Source organism: Tachypleus tridentatus, chromosome 13, assembly GCF_004210375.1.
Source record: "Tachypleus tridentatus isolate NWPU-2018 chromosome 13, ASM421037v1, whole genome shotgun sequence".
NCBI lineage: Eukaryota > Metazoa > Arthropoda > Merostomata > Xiphosura > Limulidae > Tachypleus > Tachypleus tridentatus.
Window position 1 is genome coordinate 140427881 of NC_134837.1, and position 20954 is coordinate 140448834.

Below are 20954 nucleotides of genomic sequence, written 5' to 3' on the forward strand. Positions count from 1 at the left end.
ACAACGACTCTTTCATAATTACATAATACGCCTTGTATAAGATAGGTAGTTCACCCATTACTTATTTGGGATATTAATTTTCGGAACATCAATTTGATATATCGAACATCACTGTTTTCTCTTCCATTAATTTGATTTTATCTAAGCCCATAGCTCTACAATGGGCTATTTGTGATGTCATCATACCACGGATATCAAAACCCGGTTTTTAGCATACAGGATTGCACACGTACCGCTTTGCTACAAAAAGAGCCTTTCCTTTAGTTTAAACTACTATTTAAAATTCTTGAAACTAGGGTAAAATGAGATACTAGTTAATTAAAAATTAAATTACCTCTTCGTTATGACCAGCTGATTTCTAATCTCAAAAATTGCTTTCAACATATGTATATATTAAACGGTGAAGTAATATATTTAAATTGATATACCTTCTGAATTAATTCAAAGTCCTTTAAAATTGTCTCATGTAATCTAATACCACGGCTATAAATATGTAGAATTGTATCTTTGCTTTATACTATCTTGGAAAACAGTCACATTTTAGTAATAACGATAGCACGTGAACAATTGCAGTTTGGTATACACTTGTTGCTTCTGGTAAATCATCATGTATTAAAGTCCAACTTCATTATGTAACAATAAATGCCGCACGTGACATAAGTCTATGAGGTTCCCGTTAAACTGTACACACATTCACATTTTATTGTCATACTTTTTTTGCGTGATAGAACATATTTTGCATTGTTCATTTACTGTTATGCGTTAGCTAATAGTATTTTCATAATTACAAAAAATGTTCTACAGAAAACGAAACAAAATTCCAGAAAATAATTATCTTTTATAATTAATTTTCCTCTTTCTTTCGAATTTGTGCTACATCGGTAAGAAGAATAAAATATATGCATGGTTTATCATACTGACGATATAAGTTTCTCTTCAACTTCATGTTAAATAAAGAATACGTTTATATTTATACTCATATAACATTAATGAGGCTATGAAATATTATATAAAATTTTATCCCATTTCTTCAAGAATTGTCGTTCTTCGCTTTTTTATTAATTCCATTTTCTTCGACTTCAAAATCAAAACAAATTATTTCTAAAATAGACAAATGAATTTTATTTGTTTTAATGAAATGTATTAACATGAAAACAGTGTGTTCACGAAACATAACATTTCATTATCCTATTATGCAGAAGCCAGTTTGTTTTGAATTTCGCTTTGAACCTACTCTATATCTGTTCTAGCCGTTGCTAGTTGGGTTACTAGAAGATATCTGGGATGGAGTGGTTATCATATGAGGAGTGGCTGACTCTCATTCTGCTTTCTCTTGAAAAAAATTAGAGGAGGATGTGATATGATAGAGGTGTTTAAGATTGTAAAGGAATTGATAATGTTGATGCATCATCTTTATTCATACTTAACAGTGAGTATAGTAAGACTAAGGACCCAAGTATAAACACTGGCAGAGTAGAAGTCACCTTCAGCTAAGATAACTTTATTTTCTTACAAGATAATTAGCCTTTGGGTGGGTTGTCTTTGGATGTTGTGGAGCAGAAAATTTAATGGAGTTTAGAAAGTAAGTATATGAATGATAAGTATTGGCCTTAAGATTTTTAATAATTTATTCATTAATATTTATAGTATAAATTAGAGGGGTGTAAGAGCCAGGATGGACCAACAGATTCCATACTGTTCCAATATGTTATGTATTATGTCTAATGCTTCAAACTGCAGTCTAATTACAGAAGATTTAATGTGTTTCTAATGCAACAATAAAACTTTTGTTGATAATGTAGTTTCTAACTCAGCTTTATTGTTAGTATTACATGCTTCACTATGGTATTAAGATTGAAAATAAGACCATACAACATAGAATAATATGGTATTGGGAAAACTAACTTCCAAAAGTTCTATTCTAACACCTAACTTTGTTTTGTTTTTTGTTGGTTCAGATATGATTCTATTTCAGTTCATCTGTCCATTTGATTACACACATATCTTCAAAAAGTTTGGCAACCATAAAGTAAAACATTTTAACTCACCATTTACATGAAAGTTACTTGGTTTATGATAACTGAAAGCTATAAATTTCCTTTTGAACATCCTCAACTTTCAGAATGAATCAGTAAACTATGGACAACGGAAACCCTCTCGCCTACATACTGGTTACATTTTGTATAATGCTATATTTAAAATTCAAAGTCCTTCCAAAGGTAAGGATACCAAGACTGAACACAGTACTTCAAATATGATATAACCAATGAATCATACAATAAAATTATAACTGCTTTTAGACTGATATTGAAAATCTCTGTTGATATAACCTAAAATTTTATTTGCTCTACCACCAGCAATAACACAATGCTTGGATAGCTTCTGAGACTGATCAGCTATTACATCAAGATCCCTTTTACTCTATTGTTTAGATTAAACCCATTCAAATTATTATTCATATAATGATAACCCAGTAGCATTATTTTCATTTATTACAATTAAATCCCATCTGCCATTTATTTGCCCAATTCACTGAATGATATAAATCTTTCTGTAAATCAGCAGCATTCTCTTCACAGGTAGTAACACCCTATGTCTTAATGTAATTTAATTATTTATTGATCATTCTTTCATCTGTGTCATGGATGCATATCAAAAAAGAGCAAAGGTCATAAGACTTGAACCCTGAGGTACCTCATTTGTGACATTAATCTAGTTTGGTTGAACTACATTTGTGACAATCCTTTCTTCCTGATCTACTCTTACTCTCATCAACACAAATAGTAACCTTTTGAAAGAATGTCAGAAGATTTTGTAAGGCAAGGTTTTCCTTCAGTGAAACCATGTTAGCTGTCTGATAAAATTCTAAACTTGGTTAAATAACTTTTTGAAGTGTTTTTTTTATCAGACTCTCCAAAATGTGATCTACAACTGATGTAAGACTAATGGGTCTGTAAGTACTGGAACAATTTTCATCACCCCTGTTGATAAGAGAAGTTACGTTAGTTAATTTTCAATTTATTTTGTTTCTCATTAATTTTATTTCCAATACTCTTCATGAGCCAACATTGTTTTTACTTGCTGCTACCCTGTTCTTTATGTAAGGAAAATATTTACCTTGAATATTGAAGAATTTTTCTTTAAAGATTTTCCATATTTGCTTTGTGTCTCAGCATAACACAGCTGCCCAATTCACAATGGATAATTTTTGTTGCTTTCCTTCAAATTTGACTTTTAAAATTTGGAATCAAAATATTCTGGTTTCAATATTCAGGAAAAATATCAAACTTAATACAACAGTGATCACTTGTACCCATGTGTTCTCCATTTCCTACCTATATTTTTTGAAGCTACAACAAATCTCAAATAGTAGTTTGTAGTAAGACTAAGGGAAGTGAAATTTTAAAAAAGTTATCGATGCATATATATATATAAATATCAGGAGCAGTGTGTGTTTACATACATATATAAATACAGGGAGCAGTGTGTGTGTTTCATATATATAAATACAGGGAGCAGTGAATGTGTTCACGTACGTGTAAATACAGGGAGTGCTGTGTGTGTCTGTTTACATACATATATATACACACAACTTCCTATTGTTACAAATGTTAGTAAGCTTTGTTGTGCACATTTATTCGTTATATTGTCAAACAGCATTTGATTTTGTGTTTTCGTCTACCGATTTATTATTTAGGAAGAGATAAATAAAAGAGCATTGCCTGAAACATTGTAACAACAAATGTACATATTTTAAAGTGTGTACATACTGTAGTTAACTTTGTGGTGGTTCTATCTTCAACATTTCCTTTTCTTCCATTAACAACCACACACACATAATTTTCTACAGTTTTAAACAAACTATAATATTAATACAATAAGGAAACATAAATAATAAGTTATACATTGTTAGACACATGTTATGACAGACTTGAGAAATAGAACATTACAAGCAGTTTTATAATTTAACAAATATTCTAATATCAAATAATTGTATATATTAACTCTGGTAAATCCGTGAAAGTGAAACATTGATTAAAATAAAATTATATTCCTTGTTATTTATCTGAATTGTAAAGATCAGCTTTATAAACTTTTATCAAAACTATTGTCTTCCCCACCACAGCAATTAACTAACCTCATATTGTCAAAATGTCACGTAGTTTTGCTAAGTGTAAAGCTTTAGAAACTGGAACAGTTAACTCTAATCATCATTAAATGCTAATACAAATTAAATGTAGTACAAAATGATATTTGATGAAAATGTTTTCATTTTTCAAAAGGGTTCCTCTTGAACTTTTTATTAAGAACAGTATGTACTTGTTAGTAGTCATTCAGGTTGTTGCTGCACTTTGTTATAACATGCATGATATAAGCCAGGTTATTTTTATTCATTCTCGGTTGATGGGAAACACACTACCACTCAAGGTTATGTCTACTTTTTACATGTTGCATGGCAGTAATGTTAACTGTAATGTGTTTCAGACTAACCAAATCATGCTACTCCAAACATCAGCTCCTTATATTTGTGCAGACATCTGTAATATCACTTTACACATGATGTGGAATAAGTGATCAATGAAGCAGATCGTTTGTGTTAATTTTTACAGTTACTGGATATTTACATTGATTCAATTCAGTTGTTTGTTCTACGTATTTTTGCCAAGTGTATCTATATTATTGGTATCTGTATGAGGCATGATTTATTCACCATTTTACGAAAATTACAGATCTGATTACTTAACATCTTTCAATGTGCTTTCTGTTGTCAGATGTTCTGACTATAAAAGATGCGACCAAGGTTTTCCTGAAGGAGAGAGATCTTTATGCAACTTATCTTCTACAATGCAGTATTTTTTCTTATCGATAGTTCTTCTGTTATGTCAGTTACCCTTTCAGGAATTATTAGCGATATTTTAACTCAAACCATCAAATGTAGTATTTCTATTGAGAATACCTTAGTCAATTAAATAACACAACATAAAGAAACCAAAACACTTTCATTTGAACCCACTTACATTGATTATCTGTAGAATTATTTGTTGATGATTGGAGCACTAACCAAATGTCAGGATTATTTGTGTAGACTTATTTAATTTTATAGTTATTAAATGGATTTATGTTGTACCAACAACAGAAGAATAATACAAGAGATTTTATTTATAATAAAAACATGAAAAATTGATCCTTTGTCTGAGTAAGAGATTTAACTTTCTTTATAAATTTAATAGTGCAGTGTTGAATATTCTATACAGCAAACATTACAAGTAATCTTTGTTGACAAACACAAGTTTGTGTGGTGTACTAATTGTTGTTTTATAATACTTCATCAAAGAGAATGAAAATGACGTGAGGAAATTATGAAAAGTTAAGTATTGTTTCAATGGGGATCCTGTGAGAAATATACCATGATAAAACAAATTGGTCAAGGGTAAATTTAAAAGTAACATGTACCTCAAGAGCTTTTCAAAAGAATGATAACATGATTTAAAGGTAAATTTGTACTCAGTAGTAACATAGTAGAGATAAAAAGTTCATTTTTGGAAAATAACACAAATTACTTAACAGGTATTATTTTACTTTAACTCTATCACTTCATTCATTAGTTACTTGATGTTTGTATGTTGGAATTTTGTTTAATTTTTGTTGTATATTCATTAGTTGCTTTTATTTAAATTTCAGTTGAGTGAGTATGTGATATTAAGCTAATTATTTTGTAAATTTTGCATCACAATTTTTTCTTTCTCCTTCAAATACCTTTATATAAAGGGAAACTGAGTTATTGGTTATTATTCTGCTGAATTTCCAAACAATTGTTAATTAAATTTCATATACTAGCTACTGAAATGAGAAACAAGATGGTTTGACAATATCTGCATATTACTTCCAGCTTTGTCAATATTTTGCTTCTTCCTTGTGTAAAAGAGAAAAAAAGAGAGTTGTAAACATGTTACTAGGCATGAGGAATATACTCACCCAAACTGAAAACTTCCACTTTATTTATCTTATTCAGCATGACGTAGTTATTGCAAATTGCAAGTGTGTATATATTTTATTCATTGCAATGGCTTACTTCCATACATTGCATTATATCCTTTTGCAAGATTAACTATTCTTATTTAGTACTGCCCCTATATGCAAAACATGTTTTACGATATCACAAGCCTCGCACCACCCATCCGTGGGAAATACTTGATTCTAATGAGTTTCTCATACAAATTACCACATGAAAACCTTCCACCAATGAGAATGACACACATTTTGTAATTCATATGATTAATATTTAGTTCTACTGAACTATTTCTTTTCAGCAGGGTTTTATTGAGTTGTTTGAAATTTTTCTTTAGCATGGTTCCTAATTATAACTTAAATATTTATATTTCCAAAGCAGTCTTTTGCATTAATCATTTTGATTATGCAGCTTATGTCTTTAAATTCTCTATCCAATCTTTATTGTTTTCATGTGTTTTATTCTCTCACATATTTGTATTTGTCTATCAAACAATTTGTTCTATATATTATATCCCATAAATTTCAAGGTTAATCTCTTACAAAACACTTTTTAGTTGGTGACACATTGGGTCAGTTCTGGTTGGGATTATCTGTGATCATTTGCCAAGATATTGGTTACTATATAGGTCAAACATGTACTCCTGAACTTCCTCACTTCCCCAAGAACATGTTAAATCTGTTTAGTTTAACTAAGATTTTGATAGCCTTTTACTAAATTCAGATTGTGCCGTGTTTCATGTGCTCCATCTGTAGAATCAGCTCGGCCTAAAAAACTTGTTTAGACATAATTTTTCAGGTTTGTGATGTGTCACCCATTTACTTGATTTCATAGAACCCTGTCTTTCTTTGTTGCATAATAGTTCTTATTTAGTCTTCTTATCTTCCCTGGATATTAGATATCTTGTGGAGCATCTTACTTCCCAACTGGGTGAGAGTGCCAGCATCTCTTTTTCTCTCACGGACTGCCAATCTGTTCTTAGCAGCTGTAGTTTATTTTGTCAATTTTGGGGCAAACTATGATTTCCTGCAATGTTTTACCCATACCCAGCTTTCGCACATTTGTCTAAATCTCATTTCATTCTGTGGTGTTTATCTACAATACATCATCTATCCCAGGCTATGCACCAAAATCTTGAAGGTTTATCATCGTCATCTCTTGACTTACTCACACACGATTTCTTTGTTCTCAGGATTTTGTGAATCTCGGTATCGTCTTTTCTTCGGTTATTTTGCCACCCACTTGCCTCAGATAATTACATGTTGCCCCTCTCTTTAGTGGTAGGTATCAACCATGTTCCTGACACACTCAAATCACATGAGGAATCCTCTACCACTTCTTCCTTGGTAAATTGTTTGCCACAGTTAAAACCTCAAAGCATTTATTTCCATTTCCTTCTTATTATTCCTCAGTGCTTACCTGTTCTTTCATTCAGAAGTTCTGTATTTCATTTTCTTTTCATGTACATTGGCACAATGCCAACAGTATCGGTGACTACCACGTGAATTCTGGTTTTGTGAGAGTTTGATTGTGAGAATTTGTTCCTCTTTAGTAATTTTGCTACAGATGAGTGGATTATTTGAATTCTATCAGAAAGACTTTTAATACAATCTCTTTCTCTAGTTCCTTTGTCATAGAACCCATTTCCTTCTCTCAGCCACAGGATCCCATCTTTGACATGCCATTGAACCTATGGCTCATCTCAGTTTTTATTCTAGGCTGTTTGTTGTCTGTCCTTAAGAAAACTGAAGACTGGCTACCTGTTATGTATTTGTTCCACCTCACTGAATTCCTCATTTTCCCTTATTTCATCATGGAATTGTTTCTCACCCTCAGGTGGGTTTTAACTCAAGGTATGTGGATGATCAAGATGGATGTCATGAATGCTTTCTTACATATTCCAATAGGTCTGAAGTCATCACCACATCTTTGGTTTTGTCCAACAAGGGATAAGTTATCAGTTTTAAAAACTCCTGTTGAGGCTTAGTTTGGGCTCTATGTTTTTTATTTTATTTTAGTATTTTTGAGCTTTTTCTCATCATTGCCAAACTCATTGGAAGCATTTTCATTATGATATGGATGACTTGTTACTGTTATCTCCTTGTGAATTTGAACTATACATTTTAAACTATAAATGTCGTACATTTCAGCTGCTCCAGGAAATAACTAAGTGAGCTGGTTAAACATATTGAACTCCTGATGTGCTATCGCTTTTGGGGCTGTGTTTTTTTGTGGTTGCCACAATCCCCTTTATTCAGGGTCTTCAGTGATTGGCCAGGATCCACACTTAGACAGGTGTTACACTTTCTCATCCTCATCTGGATTTTCATCTCATGTCTAGAGATGGAGGGCATGGGTTGATCAATGGGAGGCTTTAGAGTGTTGGTTTACAGCTGAGGAGAGTTATTATATCAAACTGGAGCATTTAGCTGTATGTCAGGCTTTGGATCATTTCTTCCATCTGGCCAGACATTGTCTGGTCATGATTCATTCCAAAAATTCCACAGTGGGTACTTATCTCAGTTACAAAAGTGGCATTCATTCTGGATCTGTATGTTCTTATATGTTGCATCTTTTTTTCTGGACTGATATGCAAGATATCCATATCACTGTATGTTATATTCCAGGTGTTTCAATATTGTCACAAATCATCTTTCCCATTCAGACAAAGTCTGTCAAATGAAATGATCTTTCAATCATCTTGTCTTCCATGGTTTTGACTTCAGTATGGTGCTTCTCACATCAATGCCTCTATAACATCCTTCAACCACAAGCCACTTCCGTTCGGGTCTATGATTACTCACCCTGGCAATCAACACATTCAGTCAGAATTGTTAACAAATATCTGTATGTTGGTTTTCCTCATTCACCTTCTTTATTGAATTATTTAATTTCATCCATCCCACTCCATGTCAGGTTCTTCTGATTGCTACTTACTGACTGACACATCTGTGTTTTTTAATTATCCGGCTACCTCTCTCCTTCCTTTTTTGGTAACATTGATCATATCAGTCTTCTTTTCCTCTGTCTTCATGCTTGTTTTTTGTTTGGTCCTTGGTAAGTAAATCAGATTTATTGTGATGTGTAGTTTCATTTCTGGTGTGTTCCACTTGCTTTTCATCCATGGAAGTGTATCAGCATAAATGGAATGTTTTCTACCATTCATCTCTGGAATGGAGGTTTTCACCTGATTTGCCCTCTGTTCCTGGTATTGTTGTGTTTCTTACTAGGCATTTTAATCCAGTATCTTCTGTCTCTTTGGTTTCCAGTTATCAGGTGGCTTTGTACCACACCTTTCATTTTTTCCCAATAACTCTGAACTGATAAATTTCATCCAGAATCATTGTCCTCAATGGCAGGCTACTCTTCTGGACTGAGATGTTTATGTGGTTCTCCATTGCCTTACTCTGTTTTCATTTAAACCACTTTCCACCTGTTCCTTGTTTTACCTTTCCCTTAAGATATATTTTCTTCTTCTCTTAACCTGAGGACTTTGGTCTGATTTACGTACCAGCATTCTTTCATGTACTCTTTATCATCCTACATATTTCTACTTCATCTGAATCATTCTTTTCTCCCCAAAACTACAGTGGCTAGTGAGGATACTCATTGATCCACTTTCCTTCCATTAGTCATCTTTATCATATGTCTGATCCATAAAGATGTTTTGATGTTTTACCTTTTCTCTCATATTTCATCTTTGTCATCCTATGGAAGAACTTTTCAACTGCACGTATTGACTACGTCTAACACATTTGTCTCTCACTGTTTGCATAGTATCACCATTTCATCCTCTTTGGGCTATTTTCTTTGATGTGAAGCCACTCTTCAAATTTCCATGTGACTTTGGCTAGGTAAGTTATTTGTTATTATTATTTAATTTTTCAGGGGTGTTATTTACCTTTTGATGGTAATTACTCATTGTTATTAATGTTATTACACCTTCTGAACTTGAAATGTTGACTGTATGCTCCTCACCCTATCCCTGCATAAATATCAGTTCCCAGTGACATGAATTTTGGATGTAGCTTGCTTACTGAGTGTGATCTTATGTCTTAGTCACTTTACTCCTAGAAGCAGTTCCATTGTTTTCTCACACATCACTTGGACACTGTTTTCCATCCACATGTATCATAATTTTCTTCAATGTTACAAATAGTTCAGTTGTGGTATAGTCTCTCACATCAGTTCTTTGCATCTTATTCTCTTGTTTCCAGATGTTTTCTTTCTATGCTTTCAAAGGATGCTTCTTTTATTCTGTTGCTCTGGTCCTTTGATTATGGAATATGGATTCTAGGTATTTATATGAATACAGGTATAATATTATACTTTTCTGATACTGAAATTGGATTTTCGATAAGTCCTTACATCTTTTTCATACATCCCACTTTTCTTTTTTGTTTAAAGCACAATCTTCCAATTTCTGGCAAAACTAGTAGTGTTAGTTTGGTACAATTAAATAGAGGAAATGACATGGGTAACCCTAAATATGTGGCAGTTTCACTGGTTGAGGGTTGTTTTGATAAATTGCAGGAGACATATTAGAATAAATCATTTTTTAATGGAGGGGAGGCAGAAGACTTGTGGGATGCATGTAAAAATGTTTTACATATAGAGGGCAGCAATGCATGTGAATAGCTATGTATATAAGAAAAGGTAAGTAGTGCATGGAAATGCATTTTCAGTAGAGAAAGTAATGACATTTATAACATTATTACACTATATGTGATGAAGAGGGGAAATGTATGTGCTGCCTAACCAGTCTATAGAATGATATTCCTGATGTATTGAAAGTGTGATTTAAATCATAAAATATAGAACTGTTCAATATAAGGAACACCTTGCCATTTTCTGACCTACCAAGGAATTAACAAAATGCAGAATAACAAGTGGACAGTTTGATTCATCTCACACAAATACAGCTGTTTCACTTTACATCAACATAAGTTTGTGTTGAAAAATAACTATTTAAGTCCCAGCAAAAATACTTACATAGTTCATAAAGTTAAAATTTGAAATTGAATAACTGCATATTTTGATTAAAAGAGAGCATTTAGTAACTTCTGAGAAGTAAAATAACCGTGTATAAAGACATCATTACCTTGTGAAATTGTAAAGCATATTTGATCATACACAAATTTACAAGATTTATAGAGCAGAATAATCAATAGTGTCATTGATATTCTTATTCTTAAAAGCATACATTTACTTCAATGGATTAATTCACTCACGAATGATTAGCTGAAAATATTCTAAAATCGTCACGTTGCTTACGTGTGTCAATTTCATCTACTGTTTAATTTTTATTGATACTTTATGGTAGTCTTCATATAATGAGAGACATTTAGTTATATATGATATTGTTTCTTATATGATGAGATCTACAATAATAAAACTGTATGCATAAATATTTTAAACAGGTGATTTTCCATTGTTCATTTGTTTTTTAAAGCATAATAATTTTATCACTAGAATCTGGAAATGTCTTTATAAACAAGTACATTACAGATTCTGATGATATTTCTTTAATTGTTTTAGTGATTCAGCAGGTGTATATAAAGCCATAGATAGAGGAACTGGGTTGGAAGTTGCTGTTAAGAAGATTTCTCTGACTGAGCAACCAGATAAAGAAGGTTTAATTACTGAACTGTTAATATTGTGTGATGTGAAACATCTTAACCTTGTGAACTATGTGAATAGTTACCTTGTAAGAGATGAACTCTGGTCAAGTGTTCTTAGTGTTACATAGTAGTTAATTCTCCTGTAATTTTAATTTTACATTCTGTAGAGTGTACATTAAGGTAATATCTATTAAACTTAGTAGATCGATTTTGAGTGACACTTGGTTTAAGAATAATTTTACATATCACTCTCACAGGTTTGTTTTTATAAAATGTTGGTTATAAATAATACATAATAATTTTCATGTGAGAGACTGTGGGTTACAGCCACAATTGCTTTTGATACACTGATTTTTCTTTCATTCTATATATAGTATTACCCTAAGTTTTCAAGCCATAAACAAAACACTTTCAAATTGAACTAAATACGCTGCAAATTTTTATAAAAGGATTCCAGGATACAAGCTACAATGTGAGATTAAAAAATTTATCCTTGGTTTTGGAGGTGACTGATGAAGTAGGAACCATAATGCAGTGGGGAAATACAGTTTTTCAACCTTAACCTCCAATTTGCTAGTCTTATATAAGAAGATTAGAAATCAGGAGAGTGAGATGTGGGTGCTCGAGCCCACAATGTCCCACAATATCTTAAATTTATTTGAAGAAAGTGTCCAGTCTCAACCGTTTCACTTTTTTTTAATTGGCTTCCTCCTGCAGTTGAAAGAGAACCCCAATTCTACGGCTTTTCATGAAGTTCGTTTTCCCTCTTCATTTTGCATACAGTTTGATAGTGTTAATATAACTTATCATGTGCGATGAAGTTGGAATTTATATTTCCTCATTATCTTTTCCATTTTTTTCATCTTCTGAATCTCTCACACTGTCACCATCTTGTGATTCTATTATAGATTTTAAATCAATTTCATTAGTTTCTGTTAAAACATTCTTGGGAAGTTTCACAAAACTTTCCACATTTACAGAATCATCTGCATCAATCTTCTCAAAGTTTGGATTTCACTAGAATCATCATAACAAATAACTTCTCCACAATCTTTGCCATTATCAAGAATAAATCCACAGTTTCCAAAGCACTTTATTACGCATTCATCTCTTACGTATTTGATTGAATGATTTAAAAATGCAATTACATCTAACACGTCAGTTTTCATGGTCATTTCAGATGCTCCCTTACAGTCGTCCATACTTGGAACAATATGCTGAAAGATCAATATTCTGTATTTCAATTTTATAAACTGTATAATTCCATTATCCAGTGGCTGTAGAACTGATTTTGTACATGGAGATAGAAAGACTAAAGAAACGTTTGAAAGTTGAACTTTGGGTGACAAGTTGCATTATCTAGGAAAAGTAGAATATTCCTATTTTCTTGTTCCACTCTCTTGTTTAATTTGTTCGAAAATTTCTGAAATGTAGCACTTGTCATCCATGCTTTATTATTCACTTTCCATTTCACAGGAAATTGATTCTTCCTTAAATTTTAAAACAGTGCAGATATTCTCTAGTTTTCTATCAGCAAATGCAACCAAAAGTACAGTCAGTCATTTATTTGAATAGTGACCTTTGGAATAATGATGGCAGAAAAAAATGAACAAATGTATTTAACCAATATTTACTGAAACAAAATGTCTGAGAATTTATTAATATTTAAACAAATTATTATTTAAACAATAATTTATAAATATTTAAAGAAATTATTAATCAAATAAGAAATAGATATTTAATCAAAAAATATTTTTTCTGTCTTACTCAGGTTCTAATTTTACTTGTTAACAGATGAGGTAGGTGAAAGATAGTTTTACATCCATGTTACACAAGTTCCATCATGTAGAGAGCCTTTTATAAAAGAAATCTTAAGATAATGCTGCAAAATGTTGATATTTCCTGCTTGTACAGGTTTCCACCTTATGCAGTTTCTGGCTTGAACAGGTGTTACTGCATGTATTTCAAAACATTGTTTTTCTCATCTCAAAATGACATTGTTATAACAAAGTTAAAATAACTTAAGAATTCATGCTATAACTAATAATAAATATAATTGGTTTAAAAATGAATCCCTGAAAATAAGTTTCTTAATGAAAAGAATGAAACTGTTTACAATTTTTGTCATATTTTTGTTTCAGCTTGTTTTCTAAGTTATAACAAACTAATACACACAAAATTAAATTATTCTATTGCCCTTCAAACCTGTCTGACTAATACTTATGGGATATAAATTGCAACTCACATGGGGAATGTGTATCCCACTTCACAGTACTGAATTACATAACACAGAACTATTCAAGAGCATACCTCATAAACAATTATTTTTATTATTACTATTTATTTTAATTTATCGATACTCACATTTTAGTTACTTTTATAATAATAAATAAAAAATATACAGGAAAAAAACAAAAAAAGGTCTGATAGAGGAAAAGCTAGAACAAAGTAGAATGCCAGTCTTAAAACAAAGCTTACTAGAAGTATTAGAAATGTGTTGTTGAAATAGAAAATGTTCATACCATAGAAACAATTGTGATGTGGCTAGATTTAAGTGGTTTTAATCACATAACATTATTAAAAATACATGGCTCAAGGTTTAACTCTCTGTATACACTCTGTCCCTTTTAATTGAACTTATAAACACCATGTAACTACGAAACTGTAAGTCTTATAAGTGAATGTACCAGGTTACCTTCATGAAATTTCATAAATTTCTTAGTGAACATTACCAGTCTTTTATATACACAAAGAGTAAAAATTTACAAAACTTTTACTGAGATATTCCATGCAATAGGTGATTTTCATGGTAAAAATAAAATTACTATTAATATTAATATTTCTTTCACATAATATGTAGAACTTCCCAAACAAACAAACAGGTTTCATTCAAACTCTCTTATTTTCTTTATTTTACTGTTAACTGTATCATAATAAACCATATCAAAAGTTAAAATTTAAGTAATATAATCAAAAATACTATATTTATTTTAAAAGAGAATTACTTAGTTGATTCTGGTCTATAACAATTATTAATCTTAAGAGCTGTAGGCTTGTTAACTTTTTATAACTTCTCTCATTTTATTTTGTAGTGTTACTTCTCTTTAAACCATGAAACTTTCAGAGTTTTATATTCAGAAATTAATACAATGCAAACCAGTAAGGATGGACATACAATTGGTAAACAAAAAGCAACTGTATGTTACAATAACTTTATCAGTTTATAATTAAACTTGTTATAAAACATTAGAGTTAGGTCTATTACATTTTTAAACACTGCATTCTTTACCTAGTCCCCCAGGAATTTAAGAAGTAAGACTAAATAACTAATCATTTGCATTTCATATTAGATTACGTTCTTTAGAATTTTTTATAACAGGAATTTTACCTTATAATAACTAAACTATTACGAATTTCAGTCCTTTTTCAGATATTTATTAGGGTACATATGAAAAGTTCACACACTTATCATAAGTTATGGCATAAGTTAGAAAAGTTCACTTGGGTATAACAAAGTTGAATTAGTTATAATGACTAATAACCACTTGAAGTCAAAATAAGCAAAAATTAACTGATAAATGTTTTTCACCACATGTACAATATAGTTATTAGCTTGTAACTCTTTGGTGAAAGTGCACAATTGTTTAAACAAGAGTTTTTATTTCTATTAAAAGGACATACATGTATTTACAAAACTGACTGAATTCAGTGGATTTTGATTTTCTATTTTATAGAAATTCAACAAGTGTACAAAATTACTTGCCAAATATGACTGACATTTCTTCTATAAAATAGATGAAAGATTAAAATATTAGTTTTTTAGAACAAATAATTACGTTTATAAATTCACCAGTAATGTGTATCAGTTTTCATAAATGTTCCACAAATCTATCTACCTTTTAACAGTTAAAAATTACACTTTTACTCAAAACAGTATTAATTAATAAGCTTAATATACCAAATATGAATTTCTTGTTTTGAAATTAGAGGAGCCTATGAAAAACAAAATTCCTTACAAGGAATAAAACCTATAAAACATATGATGAACAACTTCTAATGTTTTAATTATTTCATAAATTTTTCATGAAAAATCTAAACTCAGAATTCAGTAATTTTGTTTTCAACAGTTCAACAAAATGTCATCTTTTAGAAAACTTCATTATTCAAATGTTTTCTTTCTTGATATATGTGTGTGAAATTCACACACGTTAAATATATACACAAACATATATACAACTTTAACTAAGCTGCAGAATCTTTGAAAAATATTACATCAAAAGGGAAGAAAACATGATTTTTTTAAAATCGTATATCCATACCTCAGGTGAAATATACTTAGAAAAATTTTAGTTTCTTGAAAATACAAAAAGCAAAAAATAGAACATAGAAGCAAATTTCTGCTAGAAAACAAACTTTCAACACTGAGACACAAACCATAGGGTGATCATTATAAAATAAACAAGTCCTGTTACTGGGGTACTAGCAGAAGTAAGACCTAAGCTATTTTCGACTATCTACTTGAGTTAACCTCAATTTTGTTGACCTTGCATGCTTAAAATAAAAAAAAAGATGAAAAAAAAAAAAGAGAAAAGTCAAGAACATCCCACATCTTTGGTGTCTGCAGCTAGAAATAGGAAGGCAGTTGCTCTCTAGTTATATGTAAGAAAAGAAAAAAAATTGTAAAAGGAATAATAATTATAGTATTACACACCAATGGGGAAGACAACAAAGCTGTTCTTGAAATCAGCATTTTGGTCCCCAGTATAATTTTTTGGACAGAAAGCCAGAGATAGTATGGTACCATTATATTAAATCTAAGTTGTGTGTTTTTGTATAACTCCCATCTTCCATTCTCCTGTGCTACTATCAGTCTCCTCAGTAATATTACTTAAACAACTCTAAAAATATCCACATATTAGGTAGGTCTTATACAGGTAAGGTGATACAACTAGATTGAACAAAAAAGTTAAGGTTTTTTCTTTAGAGTCTTCAACAGAATGTACTTTGTGATCACGAGAAACCTACTTGAAGTTACACATATATTTCAATAGGTTAGTGTGGGTATTAAAAGTGTAGTTGTAATTTATAATGCTAAATTTGAATATTCATTTGATAAAATAACCGATTTTAATTTAAACTTATCAAAACTTCTGTGAATCAGTATTAAGTTTAACAATAAGAAAAGTCAAATAGTATTAATATTTAGAAGTTCAAATGTTGTTTGGGGTAAAAGATCTGTTTGTAATGACCACTAGGTAGAGCTAGCAGCAGTGCATGTGTAACGTTGTACACGCTTGGAGTACGGTTTGGTTTTATTTTTATAAATTAACTTTTGATGAAAGTTAAGCTATATTGCCAACGTTGAGCTAGAATAAATTTGTGTCTAAGAGAAATACTCTCAGATTTAAAGAACAATGGAAAACATCCAAGAATCGTTATAAATTTGTACCGGTACATCTGTCTTAAGTAATGTGGTACTGGTATTAAAAGTCGTATATTAGTTATTTACTTTTTTCTAAATTTGAATCAGGAACAGCAAGATAGTTGTGCAATATTTTTGATCCATTTTCCTTATCGTGAAGAAAATTAAATTTGATAACAGTGAATTAGTTTAGATGTTATCATTTTTATGATATGCAGAGTTTATAGTGTACATTCGGTTAGATTTGATTAGTATGTAGCTTACCTAGTTGCAGCCAACAGTATGTAATATTCCACAGTTAAAGTATATATGGATGAGTGCAAAGTGAATTGTTTTAATTTGACTGTATGCACAATGTGTAGTTATTCCAAATTTACTGTATACATGACAACCATGTATATACCTTTTCATAACTTGTAATGACTACGTACACTACTGCAAACAGTATTTTGCACTTGATTACGTAGTTCAGACTACATAACTTTAAAATTCCAAGACAGACATGTATGTAGTCAAAGTTTAAAATCAACTGTATTATGGTTATCTATTTATTTTCATTTACCTCTGCACAAATAAATTGTGTGTAAAACCTTAGCAGATATTTACAACTATGTTATAACAATAACTTGACACACATAAATGTACAGTTATAGTAATATTGTCTTACATGGCATATTTTAAACTTGAAGTGACCTAAACAAATCATCTTATTTAAGGCATAATGAACATTAAAATTTTAGCACGTGCATAAGCTCTTAAATTTAGGTTTAAGTTAGTTTTACTTCTGTTTAGCAGTGTTTCCACCAAAATTGTATATTTCTACTAAATAGGTTTGCCATATATTTTTATGTAGAATGAGCAGACTTGATAAATTGTGACCTTCAAGTCATTTGTAAAAAGTGGTATGGGGTATTATCCATATTAATGTTTAGAACTCTATTGTTTCTTGTGAGTGTGTTTAACTATTGGTTATCGTGGAGGAGTGAATTTGAACTTGAGTACAAAAAACAAAACAGGTTATTGCAATATTCTAGATGTAAGAAATAGTGTGTTATAAGGAATTTTACAAAATCATACTGTTTACTAAGATTGTGGGAGTTTTAATATTTTCTTACAAAACAGTAAAAATGTTACTATATTTTTGTTTGAAATTTTTCCACGATATTTTGCTTATAATACTGTACTGGTATCTCTCACTTACTTAATATTTTCTTTGAATGTTAGCTGTGATTAAGTTTTCGTGTGCCATTTGTTGTATTACTTTTATATTGTTTTAATAATTTAATATTGCACTTTTTGCTGGTTTTTTTACCTCATGAATTGTTTGTTCTGTCTTACTGTATGGGTATTGTAGTTTGTAATTCAGTCTACATATTGCCTGCTGTGGGTGAAAAAGTACCTACTTCAAGTTTTTCCATTTAAGAACTTTGTAAAGATTTATACTTAATACTATTCTGTTTTTTCTCAAAGGTAATTTTTTATAGGAACATTAAATGAATAGCAGTAAAACTTGTTAAACAGTTAACTTTCTTATAATTTTATATTTAACTGGAAAAGAAAAACTATGCAAATTTTAGGTGACTTGAATCTTGATTGTCCAGGAATTAGTTAAAATGTTAAAATAAATTGGGACAGAATTGAGATTTTGTGTTCAGAACAAGATTTAGTGTGAACAAAACTGTATTTTTCTTCTTTACAGAACTATAAGATTTTAAGCCTTTTTCACTGTGTGAATGGCCTTCAAGTTCAACTTTCCAGCTCCTTGTCATCATGTCAGTGAGGCTGAACAAGATTAATGTGAAGAAACCTGTGAAGGAAGAATCTGTCCATCAGAAGGAAACGTACCAATAAATTCTTCATGAAAACTCTAAACTCAGAATTCAGTAATTTTGTTTTCAACAGTTCAACAAAAATGTCATCTTTTAGAAAACTTCATTATTTGAATGTTTTCTTTCTTGATATATGTGTGTGAAATTCACACACACACACGTTAAATATATACACAAACATACATACAAATACAACTTTAACTAAGCTGCAGAATCTTTGAAAACTATTACATCAAAAGGGAAGAAAACATGATTTTTAAAAAATCATATGTTCATACTTTAGGTGAAATATACTTTTATTTTAATGTGGACACTGGTGGTGTGAGGTTGCCTGGGCAGAAAAGAAAGACTTCTGCTATTGTGGATTGTTCAAAAATAAATGAACTATTTCTTCTCATAACTTTAACAGCTGAATTGTGGCTCTCCCTGACGGTGATAAACCGAACTTCGACGGCGTGTTTGAATTAACTTGGGATGCCAAACATAATAAGTTTCGACTTATTCCAAGAAGTTAATTAAAAGATAGCCATAGTTTTTAAAGTTTCGGTGAACAATGAAATGTCCAAATGACTCTGTTTTTTAACCATCTTCTCACTCATACATTATATTAATAAAGATTTATTTGATGAAATTAAGTATGATTTATAGCAAAATATTCTCTATAATACAGTTGTTAGTAAAACATTTTCTGTTGTGATGCAGGGATCTATGCACGTTATAAAAATTCAAAAGGTCACGGAGGAGTTAGCTCGAAACGAAGCATTACTTTAGTGGAACTAAACTCATGATTACTTCTGCTTACAATTATACCCTAATTCTTCGGTACATAATATTTCTTTCATTTCAGAATTAGAAAATAATATTTTTGATAAACCACATTCTTTTAAATTTCAAGAGTCGATTCATTAGAATGTGTGAAGATGATTTTTGAATATTATATTATTTGATTAAATGAACCGTTCTGTTGATGCTAAAGTAAATATGTTAACTTACATCTGTTTCGAAGCAGTGACTACACTGTTAAATATGTTATTGCTTTATGTTATTTGTAACTTATTGACTTGAGTTTTATTTGTTTGATCTGCCCTCTCGTGGTACATGGGTATGTCTGCGAACATACATCATCATTACCAAAATGCTACAATTCTAAAACCTGTTAAATTACTTTTGTTCTTAATAAAAATTTCTTCCATGAAAAATCTAGGTACTAGGTACATAGCAAGTAATAAACTTCATATTTTATAATTGTAAGTGTGAAGACTTACCGCTGACCAGAGGATGTGAGTAAGAATATTACAGATAAAAAACCTATGGAAGTTACTACAGGGAAAAAAATTGCAGAGATAGAAAAATGGAAAATTATGTGCGTTTCATAACTGTGGGATAAATGCTTGTTTGTTTGGGCTACCTGTTGTGTCTGTCACAGAGAATCGAACGTTATAATTCCACCGGGGAAGAGGAAGAAAATACATTAGGTTTTATTCATTAATCAAAAGAATACAAGTCATGAACTGCTTAATAATATTACGTGTGTTACATATTATAATTTATCTCAGACGAGCTTCCAATTTATTATGTTATGTATTACGATTCAAATTAGCGTAAAACTGAGTTAAATTGTAATTTAAATTTGGAAGTTAATTAAATGTAGAGGTGAATAGAATTTGTGATATTTATCAATAAGATTAATACATACAGTTCTTAATACAAATATATTTTTAATATACAAATAATAATACACTTTATAATATTGGTTATTGCAAATAATAATTTACATACAAAGGTTTTGCAAACTTACAAACAATGCCGAGTCTTGTATCTTGTGTTGAACTGAATATATTATCGACGGTTTACGAAGACGAATTAATTTCTGGTTGGCATCAGTACAGCTTAACTAACGGGTCGCTATCTAGCTCTTCAGCCGTAAGTTTCTCTACTGAAGTTATACTGTGTTTGCGTTGAAATACCAAAGTTTAAATTAATCTCCTAAAATTTAACAGTTTGTAATGTTCAAAATCTGCAAATGTTCCCGGTCAAATGTCTGTAGGTTCCCGATTAATAAGCTTTCATTA

The 20954-nt window shown here is 30.7% G+C and overlaps 1 long non-coding RNA gene across 1 annotated transcript; it reads left to right on the forward strand.

Moving 5' to 3' along the window:
• Window positions 1–1384: 1384 nt before the first annotated feature.
• Window positions 1385–20435, forward strand: LOC143237767 (uncharacterized). The gene is made up of 3 exons (XR_013020250.1): window positions 1385–1429; window positions 11549–11643; window positions 18753–20435. It is a non-coding gene; the product is annotated as an uncharacterized LOC143237767 (long non-coding RNA).
• The last annotated feature ends 519 nt before the right edge of the window (window positions 20436–20954 follow it).